The sequence below is a fragment of the Palaemon carinicauda genome, chromosome 30 (genome assembly GCF_036898095.1).
Source record: "Palaemon carinicauda isolate YSFRI2023 chromosome 30, ASM3689809v2, whole genome shotgun sequence".
In the NCBI taxonomy this organism is placed as follows: Eukaryota; Metazoa; Arthropoda; class Malacostraca; order Decapoda; family Palaemonidae; genus Palaemon; species Palaemon carinicauda.
In genome coordinates, this window is record NC_090754.1 from 63,109,828 (window position 1) to 63,123,081 (window position 13,254).

A 13,254-nucleotide genomic window follows, 5' to 3' on the forward strand; every position below is an offset into this window, starting at 1 on the left:
TTTAAAGTATAAACCAGCCCTATACAAAAGGATAAAGCTTGATAACAGAATACATTATCTGCAAAACAAAATTATATTACCAAAATTGTATGGAATACAGTGAAAATCATTAACATTATACACTACTGCAATTAATACAAAGGAAAATATTTTACTGCATCTAATATAGCAAATATGATATAGGCAAAATAATGATACAGATCAATACTGTTTCTATATAAATATATATATATATATATATATATATATATATATATATATATATATATATATATATATATATATATATATATATATATATATATATATATATATATATATATATATATATATATATATATATATAAAAAAAAAAAAAATGATGAAAATCATGATGTCAGTCACAAAACATCAGTGGTATTGAAGACATGATTTTATACCATATTCTAGTACTGCATGGTAGAATCGGTAAACTCCCAGGTAACACTGGTATCCATTCTCATTTTCAAATATCACTCACAGAAATATCATACAGCAGAAAGCTGCCGAAAGGAACTTCCATCAGGACGACATGGCTCGAGCCCAAAAAAGTATTGTGATGCAACGGAAGAAAATTGAAACTTTTCTAATTTTGTACAGTATACCTATGGAAATCACATTAGCCTACAATTTTAGAATTGCTTATTATTGATAATGATAATAGCATCCTTGCTTTTATGGTTCCTATAAACTAAAAACTTATGGGATGTTAAACAAGCATAATGACATCTTTATACATGATACTGTATAGATTATAAATAACAGTTTAACAAGACCACATGGATATTTACTCTCTCTCTTATAATGAACTCAAAAAGGATTTTTTCTTAAACGGGAGATAAAAAATGGCTTGGAGAAAAGAAATTGGAGAACACAGCGATGCAGTTTTAGACAAAAAGAACATCTATATTGTTTTGTTAAACTGTCTTTAAGCAATATACAGTAGTACTGCAACATGGGAAAGAACTAACATTTAAGACCTTCAGTTCAATGGTGCTATATTACTTTCGATCAGGTCAGAATCCAGAAATTTTGTACTTCCATGACTGTATGAATCAAGATTTTTACAGTTAGGCAGATATGCGAGAAATATTTAGAAAAAAGTAAGGAGGTGTATGTTGCGTTTATGGATCTGGAGAAAGCACATGATATAGAGTTGATAGGGAAGCAATGTGGAATGTGATGAGGTTATATGGAGTTGGTGGAAGGTTGTTGCAAGCAGTAAAAAGTTTCTACAAAGGTAGTAAAGCATGTGTTAGAATAGGAAATGAAGTGAGTGATTGGTTTCCGGTGAGAGTGGGGCTGAGACAGGGATGTGTGATGTCGCCGTGGTTGTTTAACTTGTATGTTGATGGAGTGGTGAGAGGTGTGAATGCTCGAGTGCTTGGACGAGGATTAAAACTGGTAGGCGAGAATGATCATGAATGGGTGGTAAATCAGTTGTTGTTTGCGGATGATACTGTACTGGTAGCAGACACAGAAGAGAAGCTTGACCGACTAGTGACAGAATTTGGAAGGGTGTGTGAGAGAAGGAAGTTGAGAGTTAATGTGGGTAAGAGTAAGGTTATGAGATGTACGAGAAGGGAAGGTGGTGCAAGGTTGAATGTCATGTTGAATGGAGAGTTACTTGAGGAGGTGGATCAGTTTAAGTACTTAGGGTCTGTTGTTGCAGCAAATGGTGGAGTGGAAGCAGATGTACATCAGAGAGTCAATGAAGGTTGCAAAGTGTTGGGGGCAGTTAAGGGAGTAGTAAAAAATAGAGGGTTGGGCATGAATGTAAAGAGAGTTCTATATGAGAAAGTGATTGTACCAACTGTGATATATGGATCGGAGTTGTGGGGAATGAAAGTGATGGAGAGACAGAAATTGAATGTGTTTGAGATGAAGTGTCTGAGGAGTATGGCTGGTGTATTTCGAGTAGATAGGGTTAGGAACCAAGTGGTGAGGGTGAGAACGGGTGTAAAAAATGAGTTAGGGCTTGGAAGGCATTCTCTGGTACATTTTCACCGGGCATCACAGGTCGACCCAGAAAAGGGATTTTGACAAAGGAAAAATCTATTTCTTGGTAGATTCCTTTGACGCCTGGTGAAACCCTTCCCTTGTTCTTACCCCTCCCTTTCCTTTCCAAGCCATCGTGTTCAATACAGAAGGATGTTGTTCAGATGGCGCTCTTGTCGGGCGTCGGTGGTGTGGTTCAGGTAATGTAGCTAGTGCCTCTGTAGCGGCCCATCCCTTTTGACGAAGGAATTAGCTAAATGGAAGACAGCCTGTGAATAGTGGTTTTCACACCCCCCCTGCTTTATACACGACGCCCTCAGGGTGCTCGCGCGAGGGTAGTAACCTCTGCATTCCATGCTTTTAACTTTCTCTGGTATATTTGGAAATATTTACATCAGAAAAGTGTGAAGAAAGACCCTTTTGGAGGTATTTATATCAGAAAAGTGTGAAGAAGGACCCTTTTGAAAGTAGGACCCTTTTGGAAGTATTTATATCAGATAAGTGTGAAGAAGGATCCTTTTCACCGGGCGTCACAGGTCGACCCAGAAAAACGGATTTTGAGCGAAGCGAAAAATCTATTTTTGGGTGAGATAGCCATGTCATCCTGATGGAAGGTTCCTTCAGTAGCTTCCTAGGGTATATTTAACTACAGTGGATATTCCCAGAGAATTAAACTTAAGGTTATTACAGAATTCTAACTTCTGGTGCGAGTACCCTAAAGGTTTCCCTCTAGGATATCGTATATCAGCAGGGGACGCATGTATTAGCACACCACATAGCTATCTGCACCCCATATAGAGTTAACGCTTCGATATGGGAAGGTGGCTGAGTAACTGAGGAGCCGTTCCAAAGTTACTCTCATTTGTGGCTAATTTTGGTACTCGAGACGTAAACAAACGGGCGCCATTGTTAAATGATGTCACGACCGTCTTCATCCTGAGCTCAGCTCCTGCCAATCTCCGCGATACGGTAGGTCAGGGAGGGGTCTGAAAGGCTGAACTAGAATAGACGGGAGGGTCCATCAGGACGTCATGGCTATCTCACCCAAAAATAGATTTCGTTTTTTGGGCTCAAGCCATGTCGTCCTGATGGAATTGTACCAGAGAATTAATGTATCGTGGATTTTTTCCCTTAATCCAAGTGCCTAGGGCTTCGAGCAATATTCCTATGGTCTGGAGACCGTAAAGACTATGACAATTTTAGTAATTGTCCTTACCAGAGATTCTACGACGAACTGGCTTCCTGCCCCCCCCCCCCCCCCCCCCCCCTGGAGGGGAAGTCCTGGTGGACAAGAGGAATATCTCGAGGTGATCGGTGAAGAACTACTCACCTGGTGGAGAGATCATGCAGGTCTCAGAGACAGATCAAAGGTTAATATTCGAGTAGGAATATTATCAAGACATAGGTGAGTATATAATATAAATACTTATATTATTCTTGTAATCAGATAGGAAAGGGGTAAATGAAACTATAACAATCGTATATTTCTTAATAAGGAATAGGAGCGAAAGGAGACGCACATGGTAAATAAAATAGACATTTTATTTCTAAGATTGCAAGTCATTATAGAAGTAATTACAATAATGATCATAGAACTTATTTATAATAATAATGAGTAATGTACATAGAAAATTAAAGACGGTGATCTTGAGTCTGAAAAGAAAATTTTGCTTTTTTAGAAACACAAGTTCCCAGGGGAACGCCAGTCTTTTTATAGTCCAAAAAACACTCCATGCTCGAGAGCATGTGGCACACGTGTAAAATTTCTATGACATTTCACCTTGATAAAGAATAGTCTATTAGAAACACTAAGTGTCCATTAAATCACTATGTATCACGATAGGGTCAACACAGGCACTCGTAGAGTTAGAGTCCCAAATAACTCACTGTTCTATGCAGATTTAAGCAGCAGGTTTCATTACACTACCTGCAGCTACCACGAAATGTTTCACTTCGTGCACCTGTTTTGCGTAGTGTTTGAAGAACACACGCGATGATTTCCAGCCTGTAAAGTTCTTGAGGCTTTCGAAATCCATATTCTGAAAAAAAGTTAAGAGAAGAGACGACTTTCCTAGGATCGAGATCTGCAGGTGTACTGTCAGGATCCGCTCTGCAAATGAAGTAGGTGATTTTCGCTCTCAGTTGTTTCAGTGACAGGTCGCTACCCGAGGTTTCTCCTTTGAAGAGTTGTCCTCCACCGAAGTCTGAAGTTCTCTGAAGATAGACCTTAAGACTCTCCACTGGGCATAGAGAGAAATCTTCCTTCAGGGGGCAGATTCTCCAGGGGCCCCATCTCTTGGTGGGTAGTTCATTCTTTGCGAGAAACGTTGGGTCGGGGAAAAGGGTAAAATCTCCCGTATCGGTGAATTGGATATGACCCTCTTCTCTTGATAATGCCACTATTTCACGGACTCGGGCTACCGAGGCGAGAGCAAAAAGGAAAATAACTTTTTGAGTCAGGTCTTTCAGAGGGCACGAATCGTTGTTCAGGCTAGAAGCAAAATGGAGCACCTTATCCAGGGACCAGGAGATAGGTTTGGTGGAGGTGCTGGGCGTAGTCTAGCGCATGCCTTTGGCAGTTTATTGAGGATGTCACTGGACAGATCAATCTGGAAGGCGTATAGGAGTGGTCTAGGCAAGGCCGATTTACAAGTGGAAATCGTGTTGGCCACTAATCCTTGTCCATGAAGGTGAATGAAGAAGTACATGCAAAAATCAATGGTGATCTCCGTAGGATTTTTCGTCTTGACGAAGGAAACCCACTTTTTCCAGGAAAATTCGTACTGCCTTCTGGTAGACTCTGTTTTGTACTCCTCGAGGAAGTCTAAGCTTTTCTTCGAGATACCCAACCTTTTCTTTACGGCTAAGGAGAGAAAATCATGAGATGAAGGTCCTTGACTTTCAGTGATGAAGCGAAGACAGTCGACTTCTGTACTTGTTGAGAGAGGACTGGGCCCGGTAGGGGGATCAGCGTGGGCTGCAGCTCCAGGACTAGGGGGTACCAACTGCTCCGGGGCCACTTGGGAGCCACTAGGGCCGCTGTCCCTTTGAAGGTTCTCATTTTGGAGAGGACTTTCAGCTGAAGGTTGGGTGGAGGGAACAGGTAGATCTTGGACCATCTGTTCCAATCCAGGGACATGGCGTCCACCGCTTCTGCCTTAGGGTCCTCGTACGGGGCCACATATCGAGGAAGTTGATTGTTGTCGCTCGTTGCGAAGAGAGCGATCTGAAGTTCTGGGACTTGGTGAGAGATGAAGGAGAATGATCTTGCGTCTAGAGACCATTCCGACTCTATTGGGCTTGTCCTTGATAGAGCGTCCGCTGTCACGTTGCGGAATCCTTGTAGGTGAACTGCAGACAGGTGCCATTTCTTCCTGTATGCCAGACGGAAGATAGGTAGAAGCACCTGATTTATCTGGGGCGATCTCGAGCCCTGACGATTGAGACATCTGTCTTCCACCGAGTTGTCCAGAGTCAGACGGATGTGTATCGAGGGAGGCGGGGAGAGTTTCTTCAGGGTGAGAAGAACCGCCATGGCCTCCAAGATGTTGATGTGAAACGTCTTGAATAGGGGAGACCATGTTCCTTGAACCTGTTGTTGGTGGGAGTGACCTCCCAAACCCTCCAGTGAAGCGTCCGTGTGGATGTTGATTGATGGAGGCGGGTGTTGAAGAGGGATGGACCTTTTCAGGGCCTTTGCTTCCGACCACGGCTTTAGAAGTGAGTGAAGTCTGTTTGGAAGCCATCTCTTGAGGTCTCTTCGAGCGATGGATGCGAATCGTCTCCAGACTCCCGATGCATCCTTTAGCTGTGCGCGAAGCACTGAGTTTGTCACTGAGGTGAACTGTAGAGAGCCGAGAACTTGTTCCTCTTGGCGTCTTGAGATCCGTTTGGATTTTAGAAGCCTTCTGACAGACCCTGCTATTTCCTTCCTTTTCTTTGGTGGAATGGAAAGGCGGTGTGACTGAAGGTCCCAATGGATTCCCAACCATTGAAACTTCTAAGCTGGAGTGAGGTGAGATTTCTCGGCATTTTCTTGAAACCCAGATGCTCTAGGAACTGGGCGACTTTGTTGCAGGCTCTCAGACAATCTTCGGGCGATGTCTACCAGATTAGCCAGTCGTCTAGGTTGGCCATCACTTGGACGCCCTGAAGACGTAGCTGTTGGACGATTGTGTCTGCCAGCTTGGTGAAGATTCGTGGAGCCACATTGAGCCCAAAGGGCATGGCCCTGAAGGCATAACTTTTCCTTTGGAGTCGAAATCCTAGGTAGGAGGAAGCGTAGTGATTCATTGGAATGTACCAGTAGGCATCCGCCAGGTCTATAGAGACCGTGTAGGCCTTGTGAGGCAGAAGGGCCCTTATTTGTTGCAGAGTCAGCATCTTGAATTTGTTGTTCACAATGAACTTGTTGAGAGGGGACAAGTCTAGAATGACTCTGAGTTTGTCTGAGTCTTTCTTGGGAACACAAAAGTCTCTCCCTTGGAACCTGGTTGACTTTACCCTCTTGATCACCTTCTTGTTCAAGAGTTCCAGGACATATTCTTCCAGGAAGGGGGTTGACTGTTGGAAGAATTGCTGGAAGGATGGGGGTGGTTGAGTCCAGCTCCAGCCCTGTCCTTTCCTGATGATGCTGTGAGCTCAAGGATCGAAGGTCCAACAGTCCTGGAATTGGCGGAGTCTTCCTCCCACCGGAAGCACTTCATTGCTTCTGGTTTCCCAAGGGGTTGCCACCTCGGCCGCTAGCTCCCCTTCCTCCTCTGCCTCTGGAGGGACGGCGAGAAGAATCTCTGCCGGAGCCTCTGCCAGAGCCTTTACCTCTGGGACGAAAAGTAGTGGAATGCTGCTCATAAGCAGGGGTGAAGACCTGTGACTGCAACACCGTTGGTTGGGGGACTAGTTGAAAGGTCTGCTGTGGTTGTGCGACCACTTGGGGAGTATCGGGAGCCGGAAACTGACGTCTTGGTTGACGTTGCTGGGGTTTAGGCTTCAAGGATTTCCTCTTAGGTTGAGGTCCTTCGTCCTGAGAGGACTTCCTCTTTCGAGACATGCCCCACTTGTGGAGAAGGTTCCGATTCTCCGTGGCGGCTTTGTCCACTATCTCTTTCACCACGGTAGAAGGGAAGAGATGTTTGCCCCAGATGTTGGAGGAAATCAGTCTGCGGGGTTCGTGTTTCACCGTTGGATTGGCAAACATGAATTCTCTACAGGCTCTGCGAGCCCTAGCGAAGCTGTAGAGATCCTTGGTCACGGTAGCAAGGTGTGACTTTGCAAGGACCATGTAAAAGTCTGGGACTCTGGTGTCCCCGGCCATGACTTCTAGCTGTACCTGATGCGACAGCGAAGCAGGGAGTCTCTCCTTAGTATCTTGTTCCCGACGAAGGAGATGGTCGTTCAGTTGTGGGAGGTCCTCGTTGAACTGACGACAAGCTACATCAGGTTCAAGTTTCCCAACCGTAAAGGTAAGCTGGATGTCTTTCCAGTACCTGTCATCCGGGGGAAGAGTGCAGGGCAAGGCTTCCCTTCCTCCACAGCCTTCATGACCGCTTGGAAGGCCTTTTCAACGAAGGGGAAGGTCGCAGTAGCTGGAGCAACAAAGGTTGGATGCTTTTTGCTCAGTGCTGGCATCTTGGAGTTGGTGAAACCCCGACTCTTCACTGCATGAGCCAGCATAGCTTGGGCCTTTGCAAGATCGAACACGATCACTTCTTTAGGTTCGGTCTCTTCTTTTGAGGCTGGTTCGGACCTGAGTCGGACGTAACAGTCCGGATAAGCCTCGAAGTTCGGGAAGAACTCCACTTCTTCCAGGAGAACAGAACCGATCTTTTCACTAATGAAAATTTTGCCAGTTGTGATTGGCATATGCTCTGCGCATCTCCAAGGGTTAGATTCCGAGCAGGAAGGGAGGTCCTTAACAGAAATTCTTTTCGGTTGCTTGAAGCCGATGAGAGTCGTCCGGAACTGCTCCTGAGACTCTCTCAGTTTCTTTTCCACGAGGGCTTCTAGCATCTTGAAGACCTCTTGAGTGGCCGCTGGGAGTGGATCCAAGGCGGCGGAAGTCGAGGGAACGGGTTCCTCGGGTACCACTGGGGTTACCGTGGGAGTTGGGTCGGCCTCGTTCTCTGAATCGTGGTATTCCACACGGTCCTCTTCATAGTCGAGTTCCTCGCCCATGAGGGTTTTCTCCGTTCCTTCGGAGATCTCCGACATACGTTCCACCTCTTCGGAGTCAAGGTGGCATGTGCGTAGGGACTGTTCCATTACGATGTCGGGTGTAAACACCAACTGGACGGTTGGGATTTGATCTTGAGGGATCACAGCGTCCTTGGAGGCTTTTGGGAAAAGCAGGGCCCTCATGTCTTCATTTAGAAGATAAGGTCCAGAAGCGTTCTTCTGGAAACCACGCACCCATCTGCGCAGTTTCTCTCTAGCGTTGTCCCGTTCCTCGGTGGTAAGAGGAGTCTTGAACGCCTTTTCCAGGAGACCTTTGCAGATCAGACAGTTCTGCGGATCCCAGTATTTCAGGTCGCCTTTCTTGGCGACGCAAGTGGCATGGGTCCGGCACGCCTTGTGCCCGTAGAAGTCTAGGCGTTTAACTCTGCAGAAGGAGCTCTCACACTTCATATACTCCTCCTGTAAAAGAAAGAGATCATGAGTACATGGAAGGCATAATATGACTTACATTACTCTAGGCTTAAGAATAACTTAATCTATAATATTAGAATATAATTTATATGCTCAGGATAGATGAGCGGGAAAGAAAGTAGGTTAGACACATACTTGTGAATCCCGTCCAGCCGGTTACCGTAACCTTTTCTGTAGACAATTCCTTAGGACCCGAGGGTTCTAAAGGAGGGAGAATCCGTATGGATGAGCCAAGCTAGGCTTCCTTATAGGAATTGTCCGCAGAGTATAAAAGGATCTGAGATCGCTCACAGCCTAGTGGGGGAGAGGGGAAAATAGGATAAACCCCAGTAATATCTAGGTTCCGGCAAGAGACTGCACTGAGATGCACAGAGTATGCTGGAAATGTTGTACTGTGCAACCATACAGCACAGCCACTTTATCAGATGGTATAATGATACCTATATGGAGGTGGCAGGCTATCTGGCTGCATCAGATTGACTGTCGGCGTGGTGCCGGCAGCCGTAAAAGGGGTGCATGACCATTACCGCCTCATTAGGTGGCGCCGGCAGACCGACGGAACGCCGGAGACCGGTCCTGTAAGGTGAAAAACATCAAGGACGACACACTGGACAAACAAGATGGAAAACACCACAGAGGCGACCGCCGACACAGCGGCGGGTCGCCGGCAGCCGGCGGTTGACGGATGGTGAACCTTAGTTCAACTCATAATATATAATATGTAGGGCGGACACCTGGGATGCCGGCAATCAATGCCAGCAGGTAAGGGGGTGGCAGCCTCCGGCAGTCGGCCGGCTGTCGCCAGGTAATCCTGGAGAAATGTATGAGGGAGGACGTCGGTGGTACGCCGGCGGAAGGCGGGAGCCTCCGGCAGGCGGCAGGCTGACGCCTTAGAGGGGGTATCTTATGAATAGAGGTCACCTGAGGTAGTGGCGGCTGTCGCCGGCAGTAGAGGCGGCAAGGGACCGGCACCATAATAGAGAGAGAGAAAGATAAGGAGGGAAGGGAGGGGTAATGTCCTATACCCCGCCGGCTTCCCTCCGGAGGGAATGCACTCATGATAGGAGTAGATACACCTATCATTCAGCAGCAGTGGGCCGGCAGGCGGCAGGGAGCCTAAGGTAACCCAAGGGAGGGATAGAAAGCACTCAAAGAGGGGGAATCCTCCGCCGGCAACCACCCCCATAGAACACTATGAAGGGGAAGTGTACCAGAGCGGCCAGCTCAGCAGAAGAACAAGGCTAGCCCTATCACTCCACCCAAGGGAGGAGTTGTAGGACAGCAGACAGGGGTGTGTAGGCAGGCCTACACAAAGGGATAGAGTGGGGAGGGGAGTAGGGGTCTTTCTAAGGTGGGGAGACTGTATGAGAGAGGCCACCAAGGCAAGGGAGAACGCTCCCTAACCTAGGATAGGTAGCTCAGATCAGGTACAGCACTGATGTACTGTCCTGAACTATAATAAAACAGAATCTCGCCCCCAGAACCTAACCTAGATTAGGAGAACCCTTCTCCTAGGCTAGGGAGGCCTGGAAAGACACATCGCTAGTTGCAGGGAGGAAGGAGTAACCCAACTAAGTGCAAACTTGGGAAGAGCAGAGCCCTTCCTAAGGTCTCAAGCATGACCCTAAGAGGGGGTCATTCCCTTAGGGTAGGCTGAGAATAGCGATAAATACTCTGGGTGAAGTCAAGATTATCCCCGATATAGAATAAGGGAGAAGCAAGGCTACCCAGAGGGAATTACCCGTAGGTAAGGGGAATAGGAAGCATACAAGGGTTCCTACATTAGGTTAGGGGTGTGTGATGCACGAACCAACACAGTCCCTTGTATGGTAATGCTGCATAGTTGTATACAGTAGTTTGCCGGCAGCATTGCCGGTGTTAGGTTAGTACCTGGCGGTACTAACTGATAGAGAGAGAGAAAGGTTAAGGAAGGAGAGTTTCCTACTATTATGAATAAACATAACGGTTGGAAGTGTAGGAGGACTATCAGACTGCCTACTGTCTCCTTGCAGGAATGAAAATTCCAATGGAAGGGGAAACAATCTATCAGATTTTGACTTCCACCCATCCACTAAAAGCCTGTCACCGGCAATGAATGTGGATGGCAGCTCAAGGAAGAGCTGAGGACTTTCCAAAGTATGTTAGGTTTCCGACCGGCAGCCGTCAGGAGCCTTCTCAATCTTCCCTCCAATATTATTCACTTCCTGTGAAGGAAGGGAGTAAGGGGGAAGGTGGCAGAGAAGGCTGAACCAACTGCTACCGGCAGGGTACCAGCCAGTAACAAAGTCACCCTAGCAAGCCAGGTGAAAGAATCTTGTGACGGCATGACGTCACTAAAGGACAGAGGGGGAAGGGTTGAGGGTCTTATAGTTCAATGATATCAGAGGTGGCGGCAGGTATGCCACCTCCCTCAACAATGAACTGAGGAAGCAGAGCTTCCTGTGCTGACAATATCGTCGACGGCAAGACAAGGGCACCCTGAGTTAGTCACTAAATCAAAGCCGAAGGCAGTAAGAACTTTGTTCTACTCGACGGCGATGAAGAGAGACAGTGGCTGCCGCCTATAACGGCGGCAACACTCAGGGAAGGAGGAAGGGTTTAGCCTCCTCTCTCTGAGAGAGAATGAATATCATAACTTGTCTATAGATTCTAGAAAATGTACTCTCATACGAATCGAGAAGGAACGATAGGGCGAGGCTAAACATGAGGAATTACTTTACTAACGTATATGCGAGCTAAAGTAGCCTAACTCTGGTAAGAGCCCCGGCCAAGGTACTTGGTACCAACGGGGTTCCCGCCGCATACGATAAGTAAAGCCATATAATAGGAAGAGGAATAATTTTCATGTATGCAATATCACAGCTTGTATAATTTGCCAAACTAGCTAACATTATAGCTTAAAACTGGGAAGTGCCGCCCTTGTGACTAAATAAAATGCGAATGTAACGGGCGGCAGCAGTCATAAAATGGCTGCCTCCGGTCTCGGCAACGCTCACCCAAACACACTTAAATCAATGGAATTTAACTGTGAAAAGGGAGACTAAAATTATACACAGGAAAGAATAAATACTCAACTTTCCAGAAGATGAAGATGTGGAGATTGCATGATTAAATTCAAAACTAGTAACAAAACACCGGGCTAACGGGGAGCACAACACGCTCAGCAGGCTACTAGAAAGGGAACAGCATCGCGGTAGTAGTAGGGAAGGAGGTCCACCGGGTACCTAGAACGGCACCCATTTCTTTTGCCACTCTTCCCCCTTACGTCGCCTAGTTAAATCTATTCGGGGTGAAGATTGCCATGTGTCATATCTAGAATACGTCCCGATATTATGCGATATCCTTTATTGGATACTCACGTCGGGAGTTAGAATCCTGGAGACCTTCGGTTTAATTCTCTGGGAGTATCACTGTAGCAAATATCCCTTAGAAGGCTACCCAATGGAACCCTTCCATCAGGACGACATGGCCTGAGCCCAAAAAACCTTTATAATACCTGATTGTGGTGTATTTCAACCAATAACTTTTGAATTTCATCCTCGCTTTTGTTTTTTATTTCAATTCATGTATAACTGTAAAATTTTTATTTTAAAAGAAAAAAATTCACAAATTTAAGAAAAATTAAAAAAATACATTTCAATGGTTTGTAAATTTATTATTTGCCTTCTATATACAGTATCTTATACTTGCTAATAAATAGTGATATATTTATTTTTTTCAAAAAATGTGGGAGTAGATAGATTTGAAAAAAAAAACAAAAAAAATTTAAAAACTTCATTATAAAAAACTATCCGCTCGATTCCAGTAAAATTTGGGGAAATAGTTTATACTATAAACACAATTAAACACTGTGAATCCCAAAACTGTAGCTCAAACAATTTCTGACCTTGAAGATACCCTTAAATTTGGTTATGCACCTATTTAATAGTAAGAGCCATTAATGCCGAGATTTATGTATTCAGAAAGTCTAACGTATCTCTAGTCTGGTTTGAAAGTGCCACATCAAACTTGTGTCAGGGGCCTTGAGACTGTAGGATCATAAGAGTCGATAGTGTATTGTACCATCTATTAGTGGTTTGCGCACGAGGAGGCTTGTCCAATCCATCCAAACGAAGGATGAGGCTCATGATCTAATAAAGTGCGAGGCTTCTAAGCCTAGCCTCGGGACCTCAGCAAAGCTAGTACTCACACGAGCATAGAGGTTCTCCGGAGTCATTAATTATGATGTCATAATTTGGTTGTTCCGTTTTAACAGTAACGGAGTTCTTAACTCTTCCTCGGACATTCCTTTCCCTTACGTCATTTATATTGTGACGAGAAAAAGAGGTGGAGAAGCAACAAGAGGAGTGCAGCTCACTCTCATTAAAGAATGTTCGCCTCTAGGAACTGAGTGTGAGGCAGAAGAATTGAAGTTTCTCAGGGTTTGGTTTACGAGGCAAGAGTGAGTTAGCATGGTTTTGCCACATAGAACGCCCATGGTGCGGGCCTCGTCTACGTCATCTAGGGAAAGTCACTATCTGTTTCAGATGGGGGAGTGACTCATTGGAAGGGGGAAAACTTTCCTCGTCTCTTATCCGTTTTCTGTACCTGCTA

The 13,254-nt window shown here is 45.5% G+C and overlaps 1 protein-coding gene across 2 annotated transcripts in view; it reads right to left on the reverse strand.

Moving 5' to 3' along the window:
- Window positions 1-13,254, reverse strand: part of LOC137623219 (transferrin-like) — a 155,818-nt gene that overhangs the window by 56,545 nt on the left and 86,019 nt on the right. The window lies entirely within an intron of this gene.